The sequence below is a fragment of the Saccopteryx leptura genome, unplaced genomic scaffold, assembly GCF_036850995.1.
Source record: "Saccopteryx leptura isolate mSacLep1 unplaced genomic scaffold, mSacLep1_pri_phased_curated manual_scaffold_25, whole genome shotgun sequence".
Classification (NCBI taxonomy): domain Eukaryota; kingdom Metazoa; phylum Chordata; class Mammalia; order Chiroptera; family Emballonuridae; genus Saccopteryx; species Saccopteryx leptura.
The window spans coordinates 371,362-397,890 of NW_027095707.1; the positions used below are offsets into that span (position 1 = coordinate 371,362).

General features: G+C 41.9%; 1 pseudogene; it reads left to right on the top strand.

Moving 5' to 3' along the window:
- The first annotated feature begins 254 nt into the window (after nt 1-254).
- LOC136386957 (histone-lysine N-methyltransferase PRDM9-like) lies at nt 255-24,565 on the top strand (annotated as a pseudogene).
- Nucleotides 24,566-26,529: the final 1,964 nt, after the last annotated feature.

The following is a 26,529-nucleotide window of genomic DNA, read 5'->3' on the forward strand; positions in this document are numbered from 1 at the left end:
TGGGCGTGCGGGGTGGCAGGAACAGAGACGTGGACGGGAGCCTGCAGGACGGTGGAGGCAGCGCGCAGGTGAGGGGGGTGGGGAGGGGGTTGGACTGGGAGCAGCTAGGACCCATCAGGGCGAGGGGCGGTTCGCCAGCCGGTGGGAGGGGTCACGAGGCCGCGTCTTCCCTCAGGCACCGGACGTTTTCAGGGACATCCACGCCTACTTCTCTCGGGAGGGGTGGCCGCTGTGGGCGACTGGGAGAAGGCGCGCTGCCCCAAAGTGGAGAGGAACCAGGACGCGCTGCTGCGCAAAGGTGACGTGGCAGGGATGGGGGTGCGGGAACTGGGCGGGGACCCGTGGGGCGGCACAGGGGTCAGCGAGTGTCAGGGCTACTTTTTCAAGAGCTTTGCTTTGGGGACCACGATTTTGTTTCTCCCCAGGCCTCAGAGCCCCTAGCCCCGCTTTCATGGTTCACCGCCAACAGGCCACCAGACCCCCGGCAGAAGACACTGAGGACTCGCATGAAGAATGGACTCGGAGGCAGCGAGGTGAGAAGTCACAGGCATGCTCTGCCCATTTGAAAGTCACCCGGTGTCAGGTCCCCAGCCTCTAAACAGCTAACCGGGGACAGAGCTTGTGTTTAGCAAACAAGTGAGATGCAAACAGTGCAATGTGCAGTAAGGGGCGATTTGATACACTGCTTCCATGTGTAAATAATTACACATATTTATAGATGTGATAATGAGCAGGAATGGTATGGAAGTATAAAACCACATAAGAAATAACTCATTCAGAGCACTTGTCATCACAAAAGGAGGAGGAAGGTCTGGCGGGTGAGGAGTGCTCCAGGACAGCGCTGTCTGGCAACCCTGGCCTCATTGCAGACAGGAAAGGATTAATCGTGATTAAGTGCCAGGGTCCAGCCCCGGGGGAATCCAGGGGTCCCACAGGAAGAGACGGCGTCGGCGCAAGTCGAGTGAGAGAGCCGAATTCTTTATTTTCTCTTTATTCTCTCATTAGCATTTACTGCCAGGCATCTCTGCCAAATGCTGGTCTAGCTTTCTTTTTATGCACACACACTAAGTTACAATCACATGGTATTTTGTTTCACTATGGTTACATATTTCCAGATAACAGTTAATTCATATCTATAAGCTACAAATCAGGTGGTAAGTCATTCAAAGTACAGATATACAATAACTTGAATAGCAATAACAATATCAGTACAAACTTCTAAAAGATTAGTACTAATTAATAATTCTACTTTACTGTTGTTGTGAGTCAAGGGCGCAGAGAGAGATTAGCAGACAAAATCATCAAGGACTAGCAAAGGACCACCGCTTGCTCAGGCAAATGGCTTTGAGTTCATGCAGTGTCCTAATTTTTCTCACAAGACTTCAAAAGGCTTGCTTATTAAGAAATTGGCATAACATCAAGAGTAACTTTTGCTTAAAGATACATAGAGTGCACCTGCAAGATAGCTTAGTAGCAACATAATATCAGAAGGCATAAATTGCTATGGCTGCTATGGATCCCACCACATTCCTCTCCTTATTTTTGGAAAATACAAAAATCTCATGAGAATGTTTTACTGAGAAAAGCCCAGCAACTGCCTTCAGTCACAAAACAAGTCTCTTAACAAAACATTCTTTTCTTGTTGGCTGTGTTCCCATCCAAGGCCATGCAATGGGTTATTCAACTACACGTTACCTAAGATTTTATTGTCTAGTCAAATTTTATTTATTTACTATATTCATACACTAGTTAAGTTTCAACATTATTCTTTCTAACATAATTAATAAGAAGAAATTCTCCTACAAACTTAACCCTTTACGAGGGATATCATAGCCAGCCTCTTATGTTTATGAGCCCAGTTCAAGGGGCTTACAGGCTTTTCTGTGGAACTTACACCTTCTGTCTCATTTCCAAAGAAATTACTATGAATCTACAGGGAAAGCACGGTACTATTATCCCTGTGCCATAAATAATAGCACACACCCAGAAAAGGGGGGATATAAGGCCAGATTAATTCAAAAGGTCAAAGGGGGAAGAAGGTCATTGTGCCTTTCCTTTGCAGTGACTTTGTCATCCAGCAGCTATTGGTCTTCACTGCAGTGACTTTGTCACCCTGCAACCATTGGTCTTCTCTGCTGTGACTTTGTCAATCAGCAGTTTTTGATCTTCTTCTGCTGTGACCTTGTCAGCCAGCAGTTGTGGGTCTTCTCCTGCTGTGTGACCTTGTCAGCCAGCAGTTGTGGATCTTCTCTGCTGTGACCTTGTCAGCCAGCAGTCGTTGATCGGCTCCCAACAATTAAGGCAGCTGGGGTTGTGGGCCAGGGTAGGGACAATTGTATCAGGCCCTGTGTCAGCCATCTCTTCAGTGTGTCTGGTTTCATGAGGGTGTGGTCAGTAAGGTCCTTCTGCTTTCATGGGTCTAGCATTGAAACCCAGCTGAAATCCAGATGTGATCTCTAACTTGAACCAAATGGTTTCTGTGGTCCATAGACCTGAGGCTGTGTTCCCAAGACTGTTTGGTGCTGACCAGACTCTGATGATTAAGGAAGGGCAAGGACAGTTAAATGTGTAAAGGTGAAAGGATAAGAAGAAAAGGAGGCAAGGTGGTCACTGTACCATTAGACTGGACAAGGCCACTCTGAAACAAGAAGACAGAAAGGAGCCCTGGCCAAGTTGCATAATTCATTAGAGAGTCGTCCCCATATACCTAAGTTGTGTGTTTGATGTCCAGTCAGGGCCCATATAAGAATCAACCATTGAAGCCTGTCCAGGTGGTAGCACAGAGCATCAACCTGGGACGATGAGGACTCAGGTTCCAAACCCCAAGGTTGCTGGCTTGAGGGGGTTCATGGGCTTGAGTGCGGAGACCCTGGCTTGAGTGTGAAATCATAGACATGACCCCATAGTCACTGGCTTGAAGCACAAGGTTGCTGGCATGAGCCCATGGTTGCTGGTTTGAGCAAGAGGTCACTGACTGAGCTAGATTCCCCTGGTCAAGGCACCTATGTGAAAGCAATCAATGAACAACCAAGGTGCTGCTGCTGTAAGTTGATGCTTCTCATCCTTCTCCCTTCCTGTCTGCCTCTCTAGCTAAAAAAACAAATAAAGAATAATCAACCACTAAATGCATAAATGAATGGAACAGCAAATCAATGTTTCTCACTCACTCTCTTCCCTCCTATCTTTCTAAAATTAATAAAAAATTTAATAAATTATGATTTTTATTGATTTTAGAGAGAGGAGTGAGAGAGAGAGAGAGAGAAGGTGGAGGCAGACAGGAGCAGGAAGCATCAACTTATAGTAGTTGCTTTTTGGATGTGCCTTGACAAGGCAAACCTGGGGTTACAAACTGGTGACCTCAGTGTCCAGGTCACTGCTTTATCTACTGTGCCACTGCAAGTCAGGCAAATTTTTAAAAAAGATATGCCATGAACCAGTGTGGCTCCTAATAACGGTGCTGGAATTAAGAAAACACACATATCAAAACAAAAATGATGGGACTGGGAGGACTCTTCAACATGCCTGGCAGTATCCGAGTGCGCCATAGCCCCAGTTTGCTTTATTATATAGCCCTGTGCAAATCAAGGACCTTGATACAAAGTTGCACATCCAAGGCTAAGACAGGAATTCTCCCAAGGCAAAAACAGGATACATTAGTGAAATCTACCAACATCTGAAACAAACAGAAAGTCAGAGGAAGGGCATGTATATTGCTTCCAGCAACCCAAGGAAGCAAGTAGAATGGGTGCAAATACCCAGCATCACAGCCAAATATGGGGATGGAGAGGGGAGAACTCAGCCCTGTGCTAAGCCTTGAATCTACAATAGCTTTTTGCCATTTACAGTCCACAACATATTCCCCTTTTCTTTTTTATTTTTAATTTGTGTGCTGAGATTTCTACTCATCTGATTTCTTAGTTTCCCAGATTATAATTTGGAGGCAGACTGAAAAAAATACAGAACAAACACAAAATTAGTATAGCCAATACTAACAAGATACCCAAATATTCTAAAACATTACAGTGATTAAAACCTTTAAGCAAACTCTTGGCCAATACAACAAGAATCCATAAAAGAGTAGTGTCCTTAACATGTTCACCAAGTCCAAGTTGGCACCAACACCATTCCAAATTTCCACAAATGCAGCCGAACCCCAGTTCAGTCCATCAAAAGCTGTCACAGGAGCAAGAGTCCAGGAAACACATCCAGGAGAAGTCCACATGGCACTGGAATTGCTGTCACACTTCTACACTCTGCAGCTAGTGTCAAAGTCCCAATGACCGCTGCTTCTAGCTGGTGATGACCCAAGTAGACTGGAAAAACCATCCGCAGCACGCAAGAAGACAGAGCTTCTGTTTTCTTTAATCTGGAAAGATGAACCCAGGGGGCCTTATACTGGAGCTTTACAGTCTTGGGGTGGTGAGGAAAACCTTGGAATACACTAAGCTGGGTGGCAGAGGTAAATTTGTTAGTTGGCAAAAAAGGAAAAAAGGAGCGCTAAATTAGAAGTAGGTCCCAACCTAAAATATGAATGGGGCATTGAGGCAGGAGGAGCAAAAGAAAGACTATTAAACAAAGCAGCAGAGGGAGAGAAAAAGATGGCATCAGAGTAGGTGGATGCACAGACACCCAGCTCTCACCACCAAAATGGAATACAAATCAATTTAGGAAAAATCAGCATGAAAAACCAACTCTGAACTGCAAGAAGGCTCTCAAAAACCAAGGAGCAAAGAACAAACCACGAGAGTCCTGGTAGGGAGCCCCTGAACCTCCTCTGCTTGCCAGACAGAGGGAGGGGTGGTGCTGAGAGCCCAGAGAGGATCTCAGAGGGAGGGGAGCAGAAACTACTGCTCACAGCCACTTGCCTGGTGAACAGGGAGCGAGGTGCGTTGAAAGGACCAGCTTATCTCCCAGGTGGAGAGGACAGGGAGAGGGACAGACTGTGAGGGGTTAAGGAATGCAAGAGATGAGGTAAAAGGGCTGACTCATCCTGCTGGAGGCAGCCATAGCTGAGGGAGAGACTGAACCTTTCACAAAACAGAGCTGAAGTGCTTCCGGATCAGAGATCTCAGACATCTCTCCAGCTCCAATCAGCACAACAAGACACAGCTGAAAACAAGAAGTAGGGAGGAGGGGCAGTAACTCAGGTCTCCATGGAGATCTGAGATACACGTCCCCCTACTGAAGCTGAGAAAACACCCTGCCCCCAGTGAGATTAGCTGGCTAAAGAGGCCTTCAGAGTCTCAGGTTACACCCATCACATTCCTGGATACAGTTTCAAGGAAGTCCCCTGCTGAGATCAGTAAACAAGACTATCACCTGTTAAGAAAACAAACAAATCAAGACTTCAAAGCTGCCAAAATCCGAAAGTGGATTACAGATAACAGATGATACCAACCCAAGAAGACCTAGAAATAACACAACTGAAAACTGGAGGCAGACAACACCAAGCCTAGACTCAACCAACTCTATAAATAAAACACCCAAAAAAGAGGATGAGAAGACAAAAGAGTGCAATCCAAATGAAACCACAAGAGACACCTTCGAGAGATGAACTGAGTGATATGGAAATAATCAAACTTCCAGATGCGGAGTTCAAAATAATGATTGTAAGGATGCTTAGGGATCTTAGAACAACAATGGAGGGTCAGTATGAAAACCTAAATAAAGAAATAGCAAGTATAAAAAAGAATCAGTTGGAGATGACAAATACAATATCAGAAATAAAGACCACAATGGAAGGAATTAAAAACAGGATAGATAGAGCAGAGGATCGAATCAGCGAGTTAGAGGACAACTGGAATGAGGCATGAAAGCAGAGAAGAAAAGAGAAAAGAGACTCAAAAAGTCAGAGGAAACTCTAAGAGAGCTCTGTGACAACATGAAGAGAAATAACATCCGCATCATAGGGGTTCCTGAAGAAGAAGAAGAAGAACAAGGGGTAGAGATTTTGTTCAATCATATCATAGCTGAAAACTTCCCTAAATTAATGCAAGAGAAACTCTCACAAATCCAAGAAGCACAGAGGACTCCATTAAAGAGAAACCCAAAGAAACCTACACCAAGACACACCATAATTAAAATACCAAAGCTAAGCGATAAAGAGAAAATATTAAAAGCAGCAAGAGAAAATAAAAGTTATCACCTACAAAGGAGCCCCCATAAGGATGACATCTGACTCCTCAACAGAAACACTTGAGACCAGAAGGGAATGGCAAGAAATATTCAAAGTAATGCAGAACAAGAACCTACAACCAAGATTACTTTACCAGCAAGACTATCATTTAAAATCGAAGGAGAAATAAAAAGCTTCCCAGACAAAAAACAACTCAAAGAATTCATTACAACCAAACCAATGCTGCAGGAAATGTTAAGGGGCCTGTTGTAAACAGATCAAAGTTGGAAAAGAATACAGCAAAAAAAAGGAATACACCTTTAAAGAAGAAAATGGCAATAAACAACTACATATCAATAATAACCTTAAATGTAAATGGATTAAATGATCCAATCAAAAGACATAGGGTAGCTGCGTGGATAAGAAAACAGGACCCATACATATGTTGTCTACAAGAGACACACCTTAGAACAAAAGACACACATAGATTGAAGGTAAAAGGATGGAAAAAAACTTTTCATGCAAACGGAAATGAAAAAAAAAAGCTGGGGTATCAATACTTATATCAGACAAATTGGACTTTAAAACAAAGGATATAGTAAGAGATAAAGAAGGCCACTACATAATGATAAAGGGAGTAATACAACAGGAAGATATAACTATTATAAATATCTATGCACCTAATATAGGAGCACCTAAATATATGAAGCAGACTTTGATGGATTTAAAGGGCGAGATCAACAGCAATACTATAATAGTAGGGGATTTCAATACCCCACTAACATCACTAGATAGATCCTCAAGAAAGAAAATTAACAAAGAAACAGCAGACTTATTGGAAACACTGGATAAACTCAATTTAATAGATATCTTCAGAACCTTTCACTCTAAAGCAGAAGAATATACATTCTTTTCAAGTGCTCATGGTACATTCTCTAGCATAGACCACATGTTAGGGCAAAAAAGTGCTCTCAACAAATTTAAGAAGACTGAAATCGTATCAAGCACTTTCTCCGATCACAACGACATGAAACTAGAAATGAATCACAACAGAAAAGCTCAAAAATTCTCAAACACATGGAAACTAAATAGGAGGTTGTTAAATAATGAATAGATTAAAAATGAGATCAAAGAAGAAATAAAAAAATTCCTAGAAACAAATGACAACGAGCATACAACAACTCAAAATTTATGGGACACAGCGAAAGCAGTGCTGAGAGGGAAGTTCATAGCACTACAGGCACAATTTCAGAAGCTAGAAAAAGCTCAAATAAACAACTTAACTCTGCATCTAAATGAATTAGAAAAAGAACAGCAAGTAAAGCCCAAATGTAGTAGAAGGAAGGAAATAATAAAGATCAGAGCAGAAATAAATGACATAGAAGCTAAAGAAACAATACAGAAGATCAATGAAACTAGGAGCTGGTTCTTTGAAAAGGTAAACAAGATTGATGAACCTTTAACTAGACTCACCAAGAAAAAGAGAGAGAGGACTCAAATAAATAAAATTAGAAATGAGAGAGGAGAAATAACAACTGACACAACAGAAATACAAAATATTGTAAGAAAATACTATGAAGAACTGTATGCCAAAAAACTAGACAACCTAGATGAAATGGACAAATTCCTTGAAACATACAATCTTCCAAAAATTAATCTGGAAGAATCAGAAAACCTAAACAGACCAATTACAACAAAGGAGATTGAAACAGTTATCAAAAAACTCCCAACAAAGAAAAGTCCAGGGCCCGATGGCTTCACAAAAGAATTCTACCAAATATTCAAAGAAGAACTAACTCCTATCCTTCTCAAACTATTTCAAAAAATTCAAGAGGAAGGAAACTTCCAAGCTCCTTTTATGAGGCGAGCATAATTCTGATTCCAAAACCAGGCAAAGACAACACAAAGAAAGAGAATTATAGGCCAATATCTCTGATGAATATAGATGCTAAAGTCTTCAACAAAATATTAGCAAACCAGATCCAAGAATATATGGAAAAAATCATACACCATGATCAAGTGGGATTTATTCTGGGGAGGCAAGGATGGTACAATATTTGTAAATCAATCAATGTGATTCATCACATAAACAAAAAGAAGGAGAAAAACCATATGATAATTTCAATAGATGCAGAAAAAGCATTTGATAAAATCCAGCACCCATTCATGATCAAAACTCTCAGCAAAGTGGGAATACAGGGAACATACCTCAACATGATAAAAGCCATCTATGAGAAACCCACAGCCAACATCATACTCAATGGGCAAAAATTAAAAGCAATACACATAAGATCAGGAACAAGGCAGGGGTGCCCTTTTCACCACTCTTATTTAACATGGTCCTGGAAGTCCTAGCCACAGATATCAGACAAGAAGAAAAAATAAAAGGAATTCAAGTGGGAGAAGAAGAAGTAAAACTATCATTATTTGCAGATGATATGATATTGCATATAGAAAACCCTAAAGTCTCAGTCAAAAAGCTACTGGACCTGATAAATGAATTCAGCAAAGTGGCAGGATATTAAATCAATACTCAGAAATCAGAGGCATTTCTATACACCAACAATGAACAGTCAGAAAGAGAAATTAAGGAAACAATCCCCTTCAAAATTACAACCAAAAAATAAAGTAACTAGGAATAAACTTAACCAAGGAGACTAAAGACTTGTACTAGGAAAATTACAAAGCATTGATAAAAGAAATCAAGGAAGATACAAACAAGTGGAAGCATATACCTTGCTCATGGTTAGGAAGAATAAACATCATTAAAATGTCTATATTACCCAAAGCAATCTATAAATTCAATGCAATACCAATTAAAATACCAATGACATACTTCAAAAATATAGAACACATATTCCAAAAATTTATATGGAACCAAAAGAGAACACGAATAGCCTCAGCAATCTTAAGAAGAATAAAGAGGGAGGTATCACACTTCCTGATATTATGTTATACTACAAGACCATTGTATTCAAAACAGCCTGGTACTGGCATAAGAACAGGCATATAGATCAATGGAACAGAACAGAGAACCCAGAAATAAACCCACAGTTCTATGGACAACTGATATTTGACAAAGGAGGCAAGGAAATACAATGGAGTAAAGACAGCCTCTTTAACAAATGGTGTTGGGAAAATTGGACAGCTACCTGCAAAAAAATGAAACTAGATCACCAGCTTACACCACTCACAAAAATAAACTCAAAATGGATAAAAGACTTAAATGTAGGCCGTGAAACCATAAGCATCTTAGAAGAAAACATAGGCAGTAAGCTCTCCGACATCTCTCGGAGAAATATATTTGCTGATTTATCTCCATGGGGAAGTGAAATAAAAGACAGGATAAACAAATGGGACTATATCAAACTAAAAAGCTTTCGCACAGCTAAAGACAACAAGAACAGAATAAAAAGACAAACTACAGAATTTGAGAACATATTTGACTATACGTCTGATAAGGGCTTAATAACCAAAATTTATAAAGAACTCGTAAATCTCAACACCAGGAAGACAAACAATCCAATTCAAAAATGGGCAAAAGAGATGAATAGACACTTCTCCAAAGAGGACATTCAGATGGCCAACAGGCATATGAAAAAATGTTCAACATCACTAATCATTAGAGAAATGCAAATTAAAACCACAATGAGATATCACCTTACACCAGTCGGAATGGCGCTCATCAACAAAACAACACAGAATAAGTGCTGGCGAGGATGTGGAGAAAAGGGAACCCTCCTGCACTGCTGGTGGGAATGCAGACTGGTTCAGCCTCTGTGGAAAACAGTATGGAGATTCCTCAAAAAACTGAAAATCGAACTGCCTTTTGACCCAGCTATCTCACTTTTAGGAATATAACCCAAGGACACCATAGAATGGCTCGAAAAAAAGAAATGCACCCCCATGTTTGTGGCAGCATTGTTCACAATAGCGAAGATCTGGAAACAACCCAAGTGTCCGTCAGAGGACGAGTGGATTAAAAAGCTTTGGTACATATATACTATGGAGTACTACTCAGCCATAAGAAATGATGACGTCGGATCATTTACAATAACATGGATGGACCTTGATAACATTATACGGAGTGAAATAAGTAAATCAGAAAAACAACTAAGAACTATATGAATCCATACATAGAAGGGACATAAAAATGATACTCAGAGACATGAGAAGAATGTGATGGCAACAGGGATGGGGGGTGGGGGGAGGGGGGATGGGGTGAAGAAGGAGAGAGGGGTTGGGGGAGGGGAACGGCACAAAGAAAACCAGATAGAAGGTGACAGAAGACAATTTAACTTTGGGGGAGGGGTATACAGCACAATCAAATGTCAAAATAATATAGAGATGTTTTCTCTCAACATACGTACCCTGATTTATCAATGTCACTGCATTAAATTTAATAAAAAAAAACAAAAAAATAAAAACAAAGCAGCAGAAAATAGGACTATCAACACCCACAACAGAGATCTTCGAGGGAAGAATAAAAAACCCGAATATTCAGTCAAGACATAGTTAGTAGCCCTTGTGTAAATGAGACCAGTATACCGGCTACTTGGAAGAAATATCCTAGGCTCGTGCACAGTGTCGTAGATGGGGCCAATGGCCCTTGGCACCTTCAGCCTTCAGTGGCAAAGCCCAGCATTCTGGGCAAGGTTACGTCACAGGTGGCTGGCTGGAACAGGGCTGGAAGAGACTGAACCCTCCCTTAGAGGAGCGAGGGGGAAGTCTACCTTCCAGTGTCCCTTCTTCCTCACAGCAAAGGCATGTAATCCTGGCAGGCTTTGGCTTAAATGACCATTCTTTCCACTATTGAAGCAGGGCCCTGATGGAGTTCTATGAGATGCCATTGGGGAATTGGAACCTTTTGAGGGTGTATCCCAAGAGCTAGTATTTCACCTTATCTCTTTTGGGCTTTTTCTGCCTCTTGGTACCTTAAAAGCCATGCTCAGAAGATCTCGCTGAAGGGTTTGAGGATCCCCATCTGCCTATATAAACCTTTCTGTATATCTGGAGCTATTTGGAAAAAGACAAAACAGTGTTATTAGCTGGATCAAATAAAAGAGAATAGAAGTTTGCAGGAGAAAAGGATTTGGTGTCTCCTGTTCAACATTCAAAAGAAAATTTTTTAAAAGGTAAGGTAGATTTGCAGGAATTTCAGGATATGACTCCCCCTTTTATATTTTTAAAATTGACCTTAAATATTTGCTGGGAACACTTTAATAATACCTTGACTTTAAATATTGTAAGAAATACCCGTAATTCGAAAGGTTTGACAAAATACAGTAAATGCTTCTGCTACATATGCAGGAACATTGTCAGTTTTAATCACATCAAGAAGTCCAATAGTAGAAAATGCTTACAATGAGCTATATAACGTGCTTAGCAGCCTATCCTGTCCTAGCAGAGGCTACCATAAATCCAGAATAAGTATCCACTGTAACATGGACATAGGACTGTTTGCCAAATGAAGGTATATGAGTAACATCCATTTGCCAAAATTGTCCTGGTAAGAGTCCTTAAGGGTTAACTCCAAATGAAGGGACAGATTGTAGTATAGGACACCTTGGACAGGATTTACCAATCTGCTGTGCTGCTTTCCGAGAAAGCTGAAACTGTTTACGTAGGGCTGCAGCGTTCTGGTGATGAATAGTATGAGACTGAATTGCTCGATCTGTCATGGTTGTTCCAAATAATTTTCTTTTGGGTAGCTTGATCAACAAGGGCATTTTCTTGTGCTCCAGGGAGCATGGAGTGAGCTCAAATATGTCCTATAAAACATGGAGCTCTATGTTGATGTACAGGTCTTTGAAGAAGGAGAAACTGCTGAAATAGTTCATCAGCAGTTGTCCCTAAGACAGCAGTCTCTATAGTGGAAACAACCATAAGTAAATATTTGCTGTCTGTATACAGATTAAAGGAGGAAGGAATATGGCAAATGCTGAAAAGCCATGATAATGGCATGTAATTCTAGTCTTTGAGCTGATTTCAAGGCAAATTATTTTAGTATAAATTTGTCCATCGATTTTAAGCCTGCTATTCCTGAGCTAGACCCATCAGTAAAGACTGTAGGTGCTTCAGGAATGGGCTCATTAACAATTGCCTTAGGAAATACAAATGTAGTAATTAATGAAAATTGAACTATTTTATCAGCTGGGTAGTGAGAATCAATTTGGCCTCTAAAATTTGTAAAAGCAATTTGCCATTTAGTGGAAGTTTCCCAGAGCCATTGTTGTTGATCCTTTGAAAAAGGAACAACAATAATTTGAGGCTCAAAACCTATAAGCTGTAAGAGTCGCCTACACCCCTTGATAATCAAGGAGGCGACAAGGTCAAGATACAAAGATAAAACTTTTTTAGAAGTAACAGCCAAATGAATCTATTCAGTAGGACCTGAAACTTGCCACAATAGTCCCGGTGGAGTGTAACTTGAGGGACAAATTAGTAAGGCAATTGATTCTTCAGGATTTATGCATTTTAGTTGTGCTTGTTGCAAGGCTTTTTCTACAAGCTTTAAAGCTTGTTGTCCCACAGCTGTAAGTAGCCGAGCAGAAGCTGGTTTAGCCGAGCCTTTAAGAATATCAAAAAGTGGTTTCAGTTCCCCAGTAGTTAATTTCAAGGAAGGTCTAAGCCAGTTAATGTCTCCTAACAGTTTCTGGAAATCATTTAAAGTTTGCAAATGATCTGTCCTGATTTCTATTTTCTGTGGACGAATTTGTTGTCCCTCTACAATTTGTCCTAAATAAGAAAAAGGTAAAGATTGCTGTACTTTTTTAGGAGCTATATAAAGTCCTGATTCTTTCAAAGAATATTGTAGTTGTTGCAAAATGATCAACACAGTGTCTTTATCTGGATGAGTGATAAGAATATTATCCATATAATGAATTATGTACACCTTAGAGTACTGCCTTCAAACTGAAAAGATAGCTTGAGAAATGTATTTTTGGCACAAGGTAGGACTGTTAGCCATACCTTGAGGAAAACTCTCCACTGGTATTGCTCCATTGGAGCCTAGAAATTAAATGAAGGAACACTGAATGCAAAACACTTGCAATCATGCAGGTTTAAAGGAATAGTAAAAAAGCAATCCTTCAAGTCAATAATTACAAGGTGAAAATTCCATGGAATGGCAGCAGGAGAAGGGAGTCTAGCTGGAGAGGACCCATAATTTTCAGTCTTATTTATTGCTCTCAAATCTTGTAATAGTCTCCAGGTTCCTGATTTTTTTTAATGACAAAAATAGGCATATTCCATGGACTATTGGATGGTTCATTGTGCCCAAGCTGTAACTGCTCTTGTACCAATTGAGCAGCTCTCCTAAGTTTCTCCTGAGAAAGGGGCCATTGGTCTACCTATACAGGATTATCTGATTTCCAAGTAATTGGGTCTGCACAATGCCTTACTGGGGTAGCAGGAGCTACCAAGGCCCCTATGCTAAATTTTGATATCCTAATCCACACCTTCTGGTATTGGGTGCCACTTTATGGGGGTGAGAATTCCCTGCTGTTATTTCCCTAGTCCCTTAGTGAGCAAAAATTCCTGATCAAGCATTTGAGTGCTGACTAAATTATTAGGACTGACAAGTAATGCTCCCATATTTTTCAAAACATCTCTACCCCACAAATTAACTGGCAATCCAGGGAGCACATAAGGCTGAAAAAAATCCAGAATGACCTTCTTAATCTTCCCAGAACTTTGTTGAGGGGATTTACTCTGCCCTATACCTTGTAATTCTGTGGCTGCTGCATGAGTGGGCCAGGAAGGAGGCCAATGTGGCTTAGCAATAACAGATATATCAGCTCCAGTATCTAAAAGTCTTTTAAATTTACACCCTTGTATTGTTAGTTCCATTTCAGGGCGTTCCTGACCTATTTTTTTTAATCAATTGGAAAAATCAGAGGAGCCAAATCACTAATTTTCTTGGGGCCCTTTTGCAGGACGTGGCCTGAGAAGCAGAATTAGCATCTTTATACTATTCTTCTAACTGCCTGAATTAGACGTGAGACAAATTCCTGAAATTACTTATTAGGGCCCTGCTTAATTTTGCTCAATTTCTTTGTTTTGCCTAACTGAAATAACCTTACATATAACAATACAATTTACATACAAAAAACACAAGTATAACATATAACTTTGACTAATCCTAATATTTAAATTGCTATTTGGCTCCTAACTCTGAACATACCTCACAATGCACTAACCAAATCAGTAAGTCTTAAGGATCTACATTCTATTCTATTTAAATTTAAATGAGTGCTCCTTACAAGTTCTAAAAACATTTTATTTTTTTCTAAATATTAGAGCCAGCATTTCCAATTTTTGCATGCAAAAAAACTTAATTCAGGCCTTTAAAACAGATACATTTTAGACAACATTAAACAAAGTCTAAACAGAGACAAGAATTAGACGAACCAGACAAACCAGAAAGAAACCCAGGATTTTAGAGCATATTGAGATTAGAAAGATGCCTGCCTGAATTAGTCAGGGCATTTTCAGACAGAGGGACTGAAGGATATGACTAAACAAAATCTTTCCGAGAAAATTTGCTCTCGGCAGCTGCTGGGATATTTTCTATAGTCAGATCCAACACAGATCCCCTGCCTCAACCTCCAGGCAAAAAACAAGAAAGAAACAAAATGATAGTTCAGAAGACCGCAGTCAAAACATTAAAGAAAATCAGACCATGACAGGAAAAGTTGCAATCTTCCTAATACCTGAGTCTCCTTTCCATTCTCAAGAAAGTCCAACTTCCACAGCAAATAATTACCCCTGGAGAGACAAGTACAAGCAATTGCCTTCCAGCCATTTGAAGGAAGAGCCTTTGCACTAATAGTATCTAATAAACCAAGTGAAAAAGGGGCAGTAGGCCCACACTGAACACAAGTAAGTTTAAGCTCTTTCAGAGTTTTAAAAGGTACAGGTTTATGTTCTTGCACTAGTCTCCCTGTACCATCCTGTCTTTCTACAACAGGAAAATGGGTAAAGCCATCTATTGTTTCCCTATATTTTGAGCCTGGTCTATAGATTGTTGGAGAGGGGATTTCCCAGATTTTGAGCTATAGACTCCAGAATCAGCCAGATAAGGGTACAGAGGAGCAGAGGGTTGAATGTAGGAAGGAGCTGAGGGCAGCAAAGGCCCCACAGCTAAGGCAGCCATAGCCATGTATTTTTTATCCCCCCTGTCATCCTCAGACTCCCAAGTTATCCTCATATTCACATCCCTCTGTTTCTAGCTCACCCTGATACTCTTCAGACAATGATTTGTCTTCATACAGAAACATTTCTTCATAAAGGTCCCTTATTTTTTACCCTATCTGTCCCATAATCTTTTACTCCTGACTACACTTTCCCCAAAAACCTTTGTTACTCACTGTGTGCACTTCACTTGGGGAGTTTCATCACCTTCCTTCAGTTTTAGTTTCCTTGGACTCATACTCAAGTCTTCTGTTTGGGTGCCACTTGCCGCAGACTAGCGCGGCTCCTAATAAAGGTGCGGAATTAAGAAAACACACTTATCAAAACAAAAAAGATAGGACTGGGAGGGCTCTTCAACATGCCTGGCAGTATCCTAGTGCCCCATAGCCCCAGTTCGCTTTATTATATAGCCATATGCAAATCAAGGACCTTGATACAAAGTTGCACATCCAAGGCTAAGACAAGAACTCTCCCAAGGCAAAAACAGGATACATTAGTGATATCTACCAACATCTGAAACAAACAAAAAGTCAGAGGAAGGGCATGTATATTGCTTCCAGCAACCCAAAAAGCAAATAGAGTGGGTGCAAATACTCAGCATCGTAGCCACATATGAAGATGGAGTGGGGAGAACTTAGCCTTTTGCTAAGCCTCGAATCTACAATGGCTTTTTGCCATTTACGGTCCATAACAAAGACAGAAAAGAGAAAGTGTTATATTAAAGAAATGGACTTTCTGTCCAGTTAAGTGACCTTTATTATATTTTTGACATAAATGGCCAATTTTTTTTCTTTTTTCTTTTACTGAGAGATAGAGAGGAAGGGAGGGACAGACAGTGACAGACTGGCTGAAAGGGAGAGAGATGTAAACTATCAATTCTTCATTGCAGCTTCTTAGTTGTTCATCGATTGCTTTCTCATATGTGCCCCTGACTGGGGGACTACAGCACAGTGAGTGACCCCTTGCTCAAGCCTGATACCTTGGACTTGAGCCAGCAACCATGGGGTCATGGCTATGATCCCACACTCAAGCTGGCGACCCTGTGCTCAAGCTGGTGAGGCTGCACTAAAGCCTGAGTAGCCCCCACTGAAGCTGGAAGCCTCAGAGTTTCAAAACTTGAGTCTTCAGCATCACACTCCATCCAGGAGAAGCAAGACCCTCTAGAAAACACTCTAGATGTAAATTGGTTAAGAAAAAATCATTTGTAGATTCCAGTTCTCTGAGTCCTCTAAAAAGGCTAATAAGTATGGCCTAGGTGTATGGAGTGGACTTTGGATAGGCCTGGATTTAAGCTCTACTAAACTGAGAGTGAATTTAGCACTGGACCTTTGGACAAATCTTACAAATTATCTGAGCTCTTGAATGCTAATGTGTAAGGTGAAGATACGTGCATATATTCTTGACAGTACTCAATTCAATTTATCTGTGTATGTATTTCTTTATTTTTTAGGTAAGATGAGGAGAGATAGTGAGGTGACTCACATATGCACTCTTACCAAGATCTACCCGGCAACCCCAATTCTCAAGTACTGAGCTGGTTTTTAGCACCTTAGGATGATGTGCTCTAGCTAACCAAGCCATCCTCAGTGCCCAGGGCTAATGCTCAAACCAATTGAGCCACTGGCTGCAGGAAAGGAAGAAGGAGAGAAGGGGGAGAGGGAGGGGTGGAGAAGGAGATGGTCGCTTTTCCTATATACCCCAATGGGAATCAAACCCGGGACATACACTGGCCAAAGCTCTATCCACTGAGCAACTGGCTAGGGCTTAAATTCAATGTAAAATAACTGACACATACACGTTGTCCAATAAATACATCTATGATAATAGCAACCATATGCTGTTGGTGTTGTATCCCTGGCCTTTCCTAAATGCCTTACATATACTGTGCCCTTAATAAATATTTTATGAATAACTAAAATTTGAGAAGTTACAACTCATAATGAGAATATCTAGAAACTAAAATTGAATTGGCCATCTGTAGTCAGTGTAGAGTCTTACTATTATAGGGGCTCTCTGAGCCAATATTTGACAAAGGAAAATACCAGAGTGTATAGAAGGACAGGTGATAATTTGATGGCAGGAGTTTGTGTGTTTTCTGACAAAATAGGGACTAACACTCCAGACTCCACCAAACTCACTCTTCTCCAACTTAGAACTCAAGAGAAAGGAGACTGAAGTAAAGATGTGTAGCTTACAAGAAAGAAATAGCCACGTGTACCAAGAGATCAGCGAACCCCAGGACAATGACTACCTCTGTAAGTGACCCTAACAAAGCATGCTAACTCTTCATACAATAATGTCATCTAATCATTTGGCCCTTACAGCATTCAGTTCCCTCATTGACCCACATTACAGAAGTGAGGCTTAATGATGTGAGTTCCTGTGCTCTCTCTGAAGCTCTATATGTCCAGGAACATGCACTACACCTTCCCTAATCTCTGTTGCTCTCATCCCCAGATTGTGAGAATTGTCAGAACTTCTTCATTGACAGTTGTGACGTGCATGGGCCCCCTACATTTCTAAAAGACAGTGCAGTGGATAAGGGGCATCCAAACCACGCAGCCCTCACTCTGCCCCCTGGGTTGAGAATCAGACCATCAGGCATTTCTGAGGCTGGGCTTGGATTGTGGAATGAGGCTTTTGCTCTGCCAGTGGGTCTGCACTTTGGCCCTTATGAGGGCCAGATCACAGAAGATGAAGAGGCAGGCAACAACGGATACTCCTGGCAGGTGAGAAGTATTTACCTCTTCCCCTGTCTTGTGGATTCCCACATCCCTCCCATGGCTTGGTGGGACCTGCCGTTCTACATACTAGGACATGGATGGAGACTATATGGTTAGCTCTGGGTATGGAGTGGACTTTGCAGACCATGGAGCTCCTGTTGAGGATCACAAATTAAGTGGGAGCAAAGTGGTACAGACACAAAAGAATGCCTCCTCCCAGCCTTGAGTTGACAGGTCAACGCAGATGTGATGAGTAAGAAAGATATCATGTGGTCACTAGTGGCAATGCATGCAAGCTGAAAGAGCTTTGTTGACAGTAGAGTAAAATAATTTTATTAACTCATCATCCAAAAAAAGCCTTTATTTTTTCTTCCTGAAATGCAGATCACTAAAGGGAGAAACTGCCATGAGTATGTGGATGGGAAGGATGAATCCTGGGCCGACTGGATGAGGTAAGGCCAAGAATTTTCTGGGAGTCACGAAAACACTCATCCCTCTCAGGCCCATACAGCTTTCCTTCTCATCATGCCTCCCTCACTGGTATCCCTCAATCTTCTGTTTCTCTTTTTTCTCCATTCAGTACTCTTTTAAAGCAAGAAGTTTATAGAGGAAAAAAGAAGATAAAAATATAGCTTATGTCCTCAAAATATAAATTTCTATGCTAGACAAAATTTAGGCACTGAAAAAAATTTTGAGGGCTTGGATTACACTTTAATTGATTTAATGAACATTATCTAAGCAAGCCCTAACTATAGTATATATTCCATGTTAGAGGAAGGTATTCATTACTTAAACAGATCATATAACCCATCCTCTTATGAAGAACTAATTGCAGACATGGTGAAACAATACATTTTAGAAATGTTTAACTATAATTTTTCTATTTTTTGAGAAATGCAGAGTGCCAGGATACCTAAACCATGGATAGCCTACACCTGTGAGGGCAGCAAATTATCCCAGCCTCAATTCTAACTGGAGCTGAGTTCTGAACCCCACAGAGCAATGATCATTGGCCACTTCCCTGAGGGGCTCTTTTATCAGAGGCTACAGAATGTGAATAAGCTATTATTGTTCTTTATGAATTTGCTAAGACAAAGAGACCTCCAAGTCCTGGTTGGTTGGCTCAGTGGTAGAGCACTGTCCCAGTCATGGAAGTCCAGGGTTTCATTCCCACCCAGGGCACAGAAAAGCGCTCATCTGATTCTCTGCCCTTCCCCCTCTTTTTTATCTCTCTCTCTCTCTTCCCCTCCCACAGCCAAGTCTCCACTGGAGCAAAGTTGTCCCTGGCACTGAGCACGGCTTCATGGCCTCTGCTTCAGGTGGTAGAATAGAGCAACACCCCAGATGGGCTGAGCATCGCCCTTTGGTGGGCATGCCAGTTGGATCCTGGTCAGGCGCATGTAAAAATCTGTGCCTTCCTGCTTCTCACTTCAGTGGACAGGGGGAGACCTCCTGGTTTTTATGGGAACCTGGGTGAGGCATCAAATGCTACCTAAATAAAATGTGAGAATAGAGAAAGGCCTCTCAAGAAAAGATGTACTTCGCCTGACCAGGCAGTGGCACAGTGGATAGAGCATCAGACTGGGATGCCAAGGACCCAGGTTCGAGACCCTGAGGTAGCCAGCTTGAGTGCGGGCTCATCTGGCTTGAGCACAAAGCTCACCAGCTTGGACCCAAGATCGCTGGCTCAAGCAAGGGGTTACTCAGTATGCTGAAGGCCTGCAGTCTAGGCACATATGAGAATGCAATCAGTAAACAACTAAGGTGTCGCAATGAAAAACTGATGATTGATGCTTCTCATCTTTCTTTGTTCCTGTCTATCTGTCCCTATCTATTTCTCTCTTTGACTTTTTATCTCTCTCTCTCTCTCTCTGTCCTTGTAAAAAAAATTTTAAAGAAAAAAAATGGACTTGGGCTGAGTATTGAATGATGTGAACTAATCTAAACAGAGTCCAACATCAAGTAGCAAGGTCTGTGATATAAAACAGAACCTGAGTTAGTTTGAAAAAGCTAGAGATTAGTGGGTTTTATGGCCAATCAGGGTGAAGGTTACATCTGGAATTGGCTTTGGAAAATGGTATTAGGCAGGATGAGCACCGTAAGTAGGACCTGGAGGTAGGAAGTCATTTGACACTGTGACAGGCTTAGACATGAACAACAGGTTCTCCAGGAGCACTGTGGGAGTGGGTGACATCAAAGCCCGAGTGTCAGGTGCAGAGCTGGACATGGATCTGAGAGGCAGTAGGAGCTCATCACCTTTGGGTTTCTTTTCTTTCACCTGCCTCAATCCCAGGTATGTGAACTGTGCCTGGGATGATGAAGAGCAGAACCTGGTGGCCTTTCAGTATCGCAGGCAGATTTTCTATCGAACCTGCCGGGTCATCAGGGCAGACTGTGAGCTGTTAGTTTGGTATGGTGATGAGTTTGACCAGAATCTGGGCATCAAGGGCTGCAGCAAGTGGAAGAAAGAGCTTGCAGCAGCTAGAGATAAGCACAACATTCTTCAAAATGAAAATGAAGAGAGAACTCACCTTAGATATTTTCATGGTACACTGTAAAATCAGTAAGATTTTGAATCAGATGTTTCAGAAATAAAGGGTTCATTTCATATGCCTTTTACTCTTAGAAAAAATATTTATATATATTTTTTAATTTTTTTATGTGAGAGGAGGGGGGAGAGACAGATTCCTTCATGTGCCCAACCAGGACCCACCCAGCAACCCCAGTCTGAGGTCCATGCTCAGACTAGCTGAGCTATCCTCAACACCTGAGGTCAACACTTGAACCAACTGAGCTATCAAGCTGATGATTGAACCAATTGAGCCACTGGCTGTGGGAGGGAAAAGAGAGAGCAGAGGGAGAGGGAGGGAAAGATAAGCAGATCATCGCTTTTCATGTGTGTCCTGACCAGGGATCAAACCTGGGACATCCACATATGAGGCCAACACTCTATTCACTGGGAAAACTGGCCAGGGCCTGTTTTCTAAGGGCCACCACTGTCTAGCATACAGGGTAAGAGCAGAGGTCGGAGAGATGTGCAGCAGCCTGGAAATGTGTTCTGGGATCCACGCTGAGATGCATGGGACCTTCCTGAGTGAGGTGGGATGGTGGTGCTGTTCTAGACTACAGGGTGGCTTATTCTCTAAGATTTGCTTTGTTAATTTTTGAAAAATACACTTCAGTGAGTAATCCTCTCAGAGATTACTTCATCTCCAGGTGAGAGAAGATTATGGATTAGCTGGAGAGGGATAGGAGTAGGAGTCAAGTATGTAAGAAGTATGGTTGGGGGATCTGGCTGGTTAGCTCAGTCACTTAAGCACCAACCTGTAATACCAAGGTTGAGCCCGGGTCAGGGCACATACAAGAAATGACCAGTGACTGCATGCCTAGGTAGAAAAATGAATAAATGCCTCTCTCTTACTCTCTCTCTCTCTTCTTCTTCTTCTTCTTCTTCTTCTTCTTCTTCTTCTTCTTCTTCTTCTTCTTCTTCTTTCTCCTTTTTCTTCTTCTTCTTCATCTTCTTCTTCTTTTTTCCCCTCTTCTTCTTCTTATTTTCTCTCCTCCTCCTCTTCCTATTTTTCCTCTCTATCCTCCTCCTCCTGTCTTTGCCTCTCTAAAAATCAATCAATTTTTAAAAAGTATGATTGAGGAAATATTTTTAAACAAGTCTTACATTGTATATGAAATGGGCTGACACTGAATAAAATCAAGTATGAATATTTGATGTGAGGTTTGAGGAAGGACATATTATCAGTTTATCATTTGTGGAAAACTATGAGGAAAGCAATTTCTAGTTGGGACCAGTGGACTTTCTAAATAACTGTTTTAAAAGCTAAATATATATAGGGTAGGTCAGCATTGTTCCACCCATACAAAGGGTAAAACAGCCCCTGATGCTACATGAAAGTCCCTCATCTGGTAATGCATTGAAAGGACCCTTGATATAGGCTTTCTGGATTTCTAAAGAAGATACAGTACATAAAAATGAAAAGAGATAACAGACTGTAAAGAAACACTTTGTGAGAGACAGAGATTACACTCTCAACCCCATAAGAATGACTGATGGGACAGGTCTTAATAGCAGACAAAACATATGACTCAGGCAGCCTTGTCAACATCTGTCCTGACCAAAATTTTCTCTTTCAGCAGAACCACAGCCAAAGATACACCCATGTCCCTCCTGCTCTTTGGCATTCTCCAGTCAGAAATTCCTCAGTCAACATGTGGGATGCAATCACCCCTCTCAAAGTCTCCCAGGAACATCTGCAAGAAAACACTTCCAATCAGAGTATCCCTTCCCAGAGGATCCAAATCAGCAGAAGCACCATACTGATACACACAGCTGGGATGACAAAGCTGAAGGTCGAAAGGACAAAGGAAAGTCCAAACATTTGCTTAAAAGGACCAGTCCAAGAAGGATTTCAAGGGCCTTTTTTAAAACTCCCAAAGGACACTTGGGAAGCTCTAGTGAGATATGACTTCACACGGAAATCATATCTCCTAATACACCATAGGACACATTTATGGGAGAAGCCCTATGATGAGCAATAGAGAATGCTGCAGGAAGCACCCATCAGAGGCCAGAAAGTGAATTCAGTGGACACAGAAAAACTGTCTATGAGAGTAGGACTTTCGAGAATTGTACCTGTCAAGTACAGAGAGTGCAGGCAAGGCTTTGATGATGGATCACATCTCCTCAGACAGCAGAGGACGCACTCAGGGGAGAAACACTATGTTTGCAGGGAGTGTAAGCGAGGCTTTTCTCTGAAGTCAACTCTCCTCACACACCAGAGGACACACTCAGGAGAGAAGCCCTATGTTTGCAGTGAGTGTGAGCGAGGCTTCACACGGGAGTCATATATCTTTATACACCAGAGGACACACTCAGGGGAGAAGCCCTATGTTTGCAAGGAGTGTGAGCGAGGCTTCACACAGAAGTCAACTCTCCTCACACAGCAGAGAACACACTCGGGGGAGAAACCGTATGTTTGCAGAGAGTGTAAGTGAGGCTTTTCAATGAAGTCGTATCCCCTCAGACACCAAAGGACACACTCTGGGGAGAAGCCCTATGTTTGCAGGGAGTGTAAGCGAGGCTTTTCAATGAAGTCATATCTCCTCAGACACCAAAGGACACACTCAGGGGAGAAGCCCTATGTTTGCAGGGAGTGTGAGAGAGGCTTCACACGAAAGTCAACTCTCCTCACACATCAGAGGACACACTCGGGGGAGAAGCCCTATGTTTGCAGGAAGTGTGAGTGAGGCTTCACACGGAAGTCAACTCTCCTCACACATCAGAGGTCATAATCAGGGGAGAAGCCCTATGTTTGCAGAGAGTGTAAGCGAGGCTTTTCAATGAAGTCATATCTCCTCAGACACCAAAGGACACACTCAGGGGAGAAGCCCTATGTTTGCTGGAAGTGTGAGTGAGGCTTCACACGAAAGTCATATCTCCTTATACACCAGAGTATACACTCAGGGGAGAAGCCCTATGTTTGCAGGGAGTGTGAGTGAGGCTTCATACAGAAATCATGTCTCCTAATACACCAGAGAACACACTCAGGGGAGAAGCCCTATGTTTGCAGGGAGTGTAAGCAAGGCTTTTCACAGAAGTCAAATCTCCTCAGACACCAGAGGACACACTCTGGGAAGAAGCCTTATGTTTGCAGGGCGTGTAAGGGAGGCTTTTCACTGAAGTCAACTCTCCTCAGACACCAGAGGACACACTCAGGAGAGAAGCCCTATGTTTGCAGGGAGTGTGAGCGAGGCTTCACACGGAAGTCATATCTCCTAATACACCAGAGGACACATTTATGGGAGAAGCCCTATATTTGCAGGGAGTGTGAGCAAAGCTTTACACAGAAGTCAACTCTCACCTGATCAGGCAGTGGTGCAGTGGATAGAGTGTTGGACTGCATTGAGGGCTCATCTGGCTTGAGGAAAAAGCTCACCAGCTTGAACCAAATGTCGCTGGCTCGAGTAAGGGGTTACTTGGTCTGCTGAAGGCCCGCAGTCAAGGCACATATGAGAAAGCAATCAATGAACAACTAAGGTGTTGCAATAAAAAACTGATGATTGATGCTTCTCATCTCTCTTTGTTCCTGTCTGTCTCTATCTATCCCTCTATCTGACTCTCTGTCTATGTAAAAAAGAAAGAAGTCAACTCTCCTCAGACACAAAAGGACACTCTCTGGGGAGAAGCTCTGTGTTTTCAGGGAGTGTGAGCAAGGCTTTTCACTGCCCAACTCTCTTCACAGACCAGAGAACACACTCATGGGAGAAGCCCTATGTTTGCAGGGAGTGTGATCAAGGCTTTTCATTGAAGTCAACTCACACTCCAGACAACACACTCAGGGGAGAAGCCCTATGTTTGCAGGGAGTGTGAGTGAGGCTTTACACAGAAGTTAGTTTTCCATGGACACCAGATGACAGTCAGGGGACGAGCCCTCAGTTTGCAAGGAGGGTGAGTGAGTCATTAGCATTAAGTTGCAAATTTGCAGCTACAGCTCTGACACAGGTCATACCCCAGCTCTGAGGGGACTTCAGAACAAGTCTACTGACCCTTTACCCTCCCAAGACTAATTAGTACAGAAGTAACTGGTTAAATAGGTTTTTCACTTTTATGACAAGACACAGTTTTTTAGTGCTATGGAAATGTCAACACCGATCTTCATGGTCTCTTGTCCTCCTGTTCTAATAAATCTTAACTCCATAAAACTATGAAGCCCACATACCTCATTCCCCCTGTCATTGAAACCAGAGAGCTCCAGGAAAGCCACAGAGAACTCACGCTCTCAAGCACAGAATCTTAACCCCTGGAAACATGGAAGTATGGAGTCAATCTACTTAGGTTACTGCCCAGGAAAAGGGATTTGAGAAAGACTCACCAGGGAAAGGTATTTTCTTGACTCCCAGGAAGTGGAGCCTTCTCTCCTAGTAGGCTCACCACCCTTCTGCCTTGGATTCTCTTGGCTCCTGTCCTGGTTTCCTCTGACTTCTGTAAAATTAGAGCTGAAAGCCAGGGAGGAACATGTTTGTGTGCATGTCTGTGTGCCTGGCTCAGTCTGGGCACCTGGTCTCCCTCACTCTCTCCTCACTGCCCTTTAAAGGTGAGCATCATGGTGTACACCACATGGACTCCAGATAATTCCATAATGGGTTTGAATCTCAGCCCTGCCCTCACAAGCTCTGCAACCTAACGCAAAATTCTCAACTTCTCTGTGCCTGTTTTTTAATCTATAAAATGGGAATGGTGCCTGACCAGGCAGTGGTGCAGTGCATATAGCATTGGACTGGGATGCAGAGGAACCATGTTCAAAACCCCAAGGTCACTGGCTTGAGCACAAGTTCACCAGCTTGAGTGCAGGATTGCACGCTTAAGCATGGAATCATAGACATGACTCCATGGTCACTGGCTTGAAGCTCAAGGTTGCTGCCTTGATTAAGGGGTCACTCACTCTGCTAGAGCCTCCTGGTTAAGACACATATGAAAGAGCAATCAATAAACAACTAAGGTGCCCCAACAAAGAATTAATGCTTCTCAACTCTCTCCCTTTCTGTCTGTCACTATCTGTCTCTCTCAGTCTCTCACAAAAAAAAAATTGCTTCCCTGTCTCCACACTCTAAAATAAATAAACAAAAACCTGGAATCGCCTGATCAAGGCATATATGGAAGTTGATGCTTTCTGCTCCTCCTCTCTCTCTCTCTCTCTCTCTCTCTACTTCCCTCCCCCCTCTCTCCCTCTTTCTCTCTCTCTCTCTCCATTCTCTAAAATTAAATTTAAATAAATAATTGAAATAGAAATTGCTACACTGTCAGTCTGCAGGATTGGAGATCTTCATTCCAAATGTTTGGAGTCATTTTGGCTCAGATAAACTCTTTAAAACCTCCCAGTTTTCATGTTTCTTATTTTGACAGGACCATGTACCTAATATTATAAAAATAAGCTCTGCCTGATATATTGTTAGAAAATGGCAAATTCAGACTACTATAGTATGGCACTGACATCTTTTAGAACTGCTAAACTCCAAATATGACAGCACCAATGTTTTCATGCATTCATTAATTCTTAGAAGTCCCCTGACAGGATTGAGCCTACCACCTTGTATCAGAATGACACTCTAACTAACGGAGTTACCAGCCAGGGCATAACCATGGGTTTCATCTAACTCTCTCATTTAGGGATAGAGAATACCTCTTTCAGAACCAATAGATTACCACAAAAAAAAAAATCTGCAGAGAGATAAAAAAAAAACTTACTTAACATAAGCAGGTAAGTGGATCAACTGAGGAAGGAGGGGCAGGCACCCTCTTCCTTGAGAAAAAAGAAAAAGAAAAATGCAAAGGAAGGGAGCCTACAGGGGTAACTGAGTCAGCCAGTTCTAGATTAACTACTTCCTATAGTTCTCTGAAAGGGTGCATGGAGCCACTTGCTTCACAGAGCAAAGAAGATAGAACTTATCTGAAAACCCCTTCACTTTTCTCAAAAGCTGTTAAAA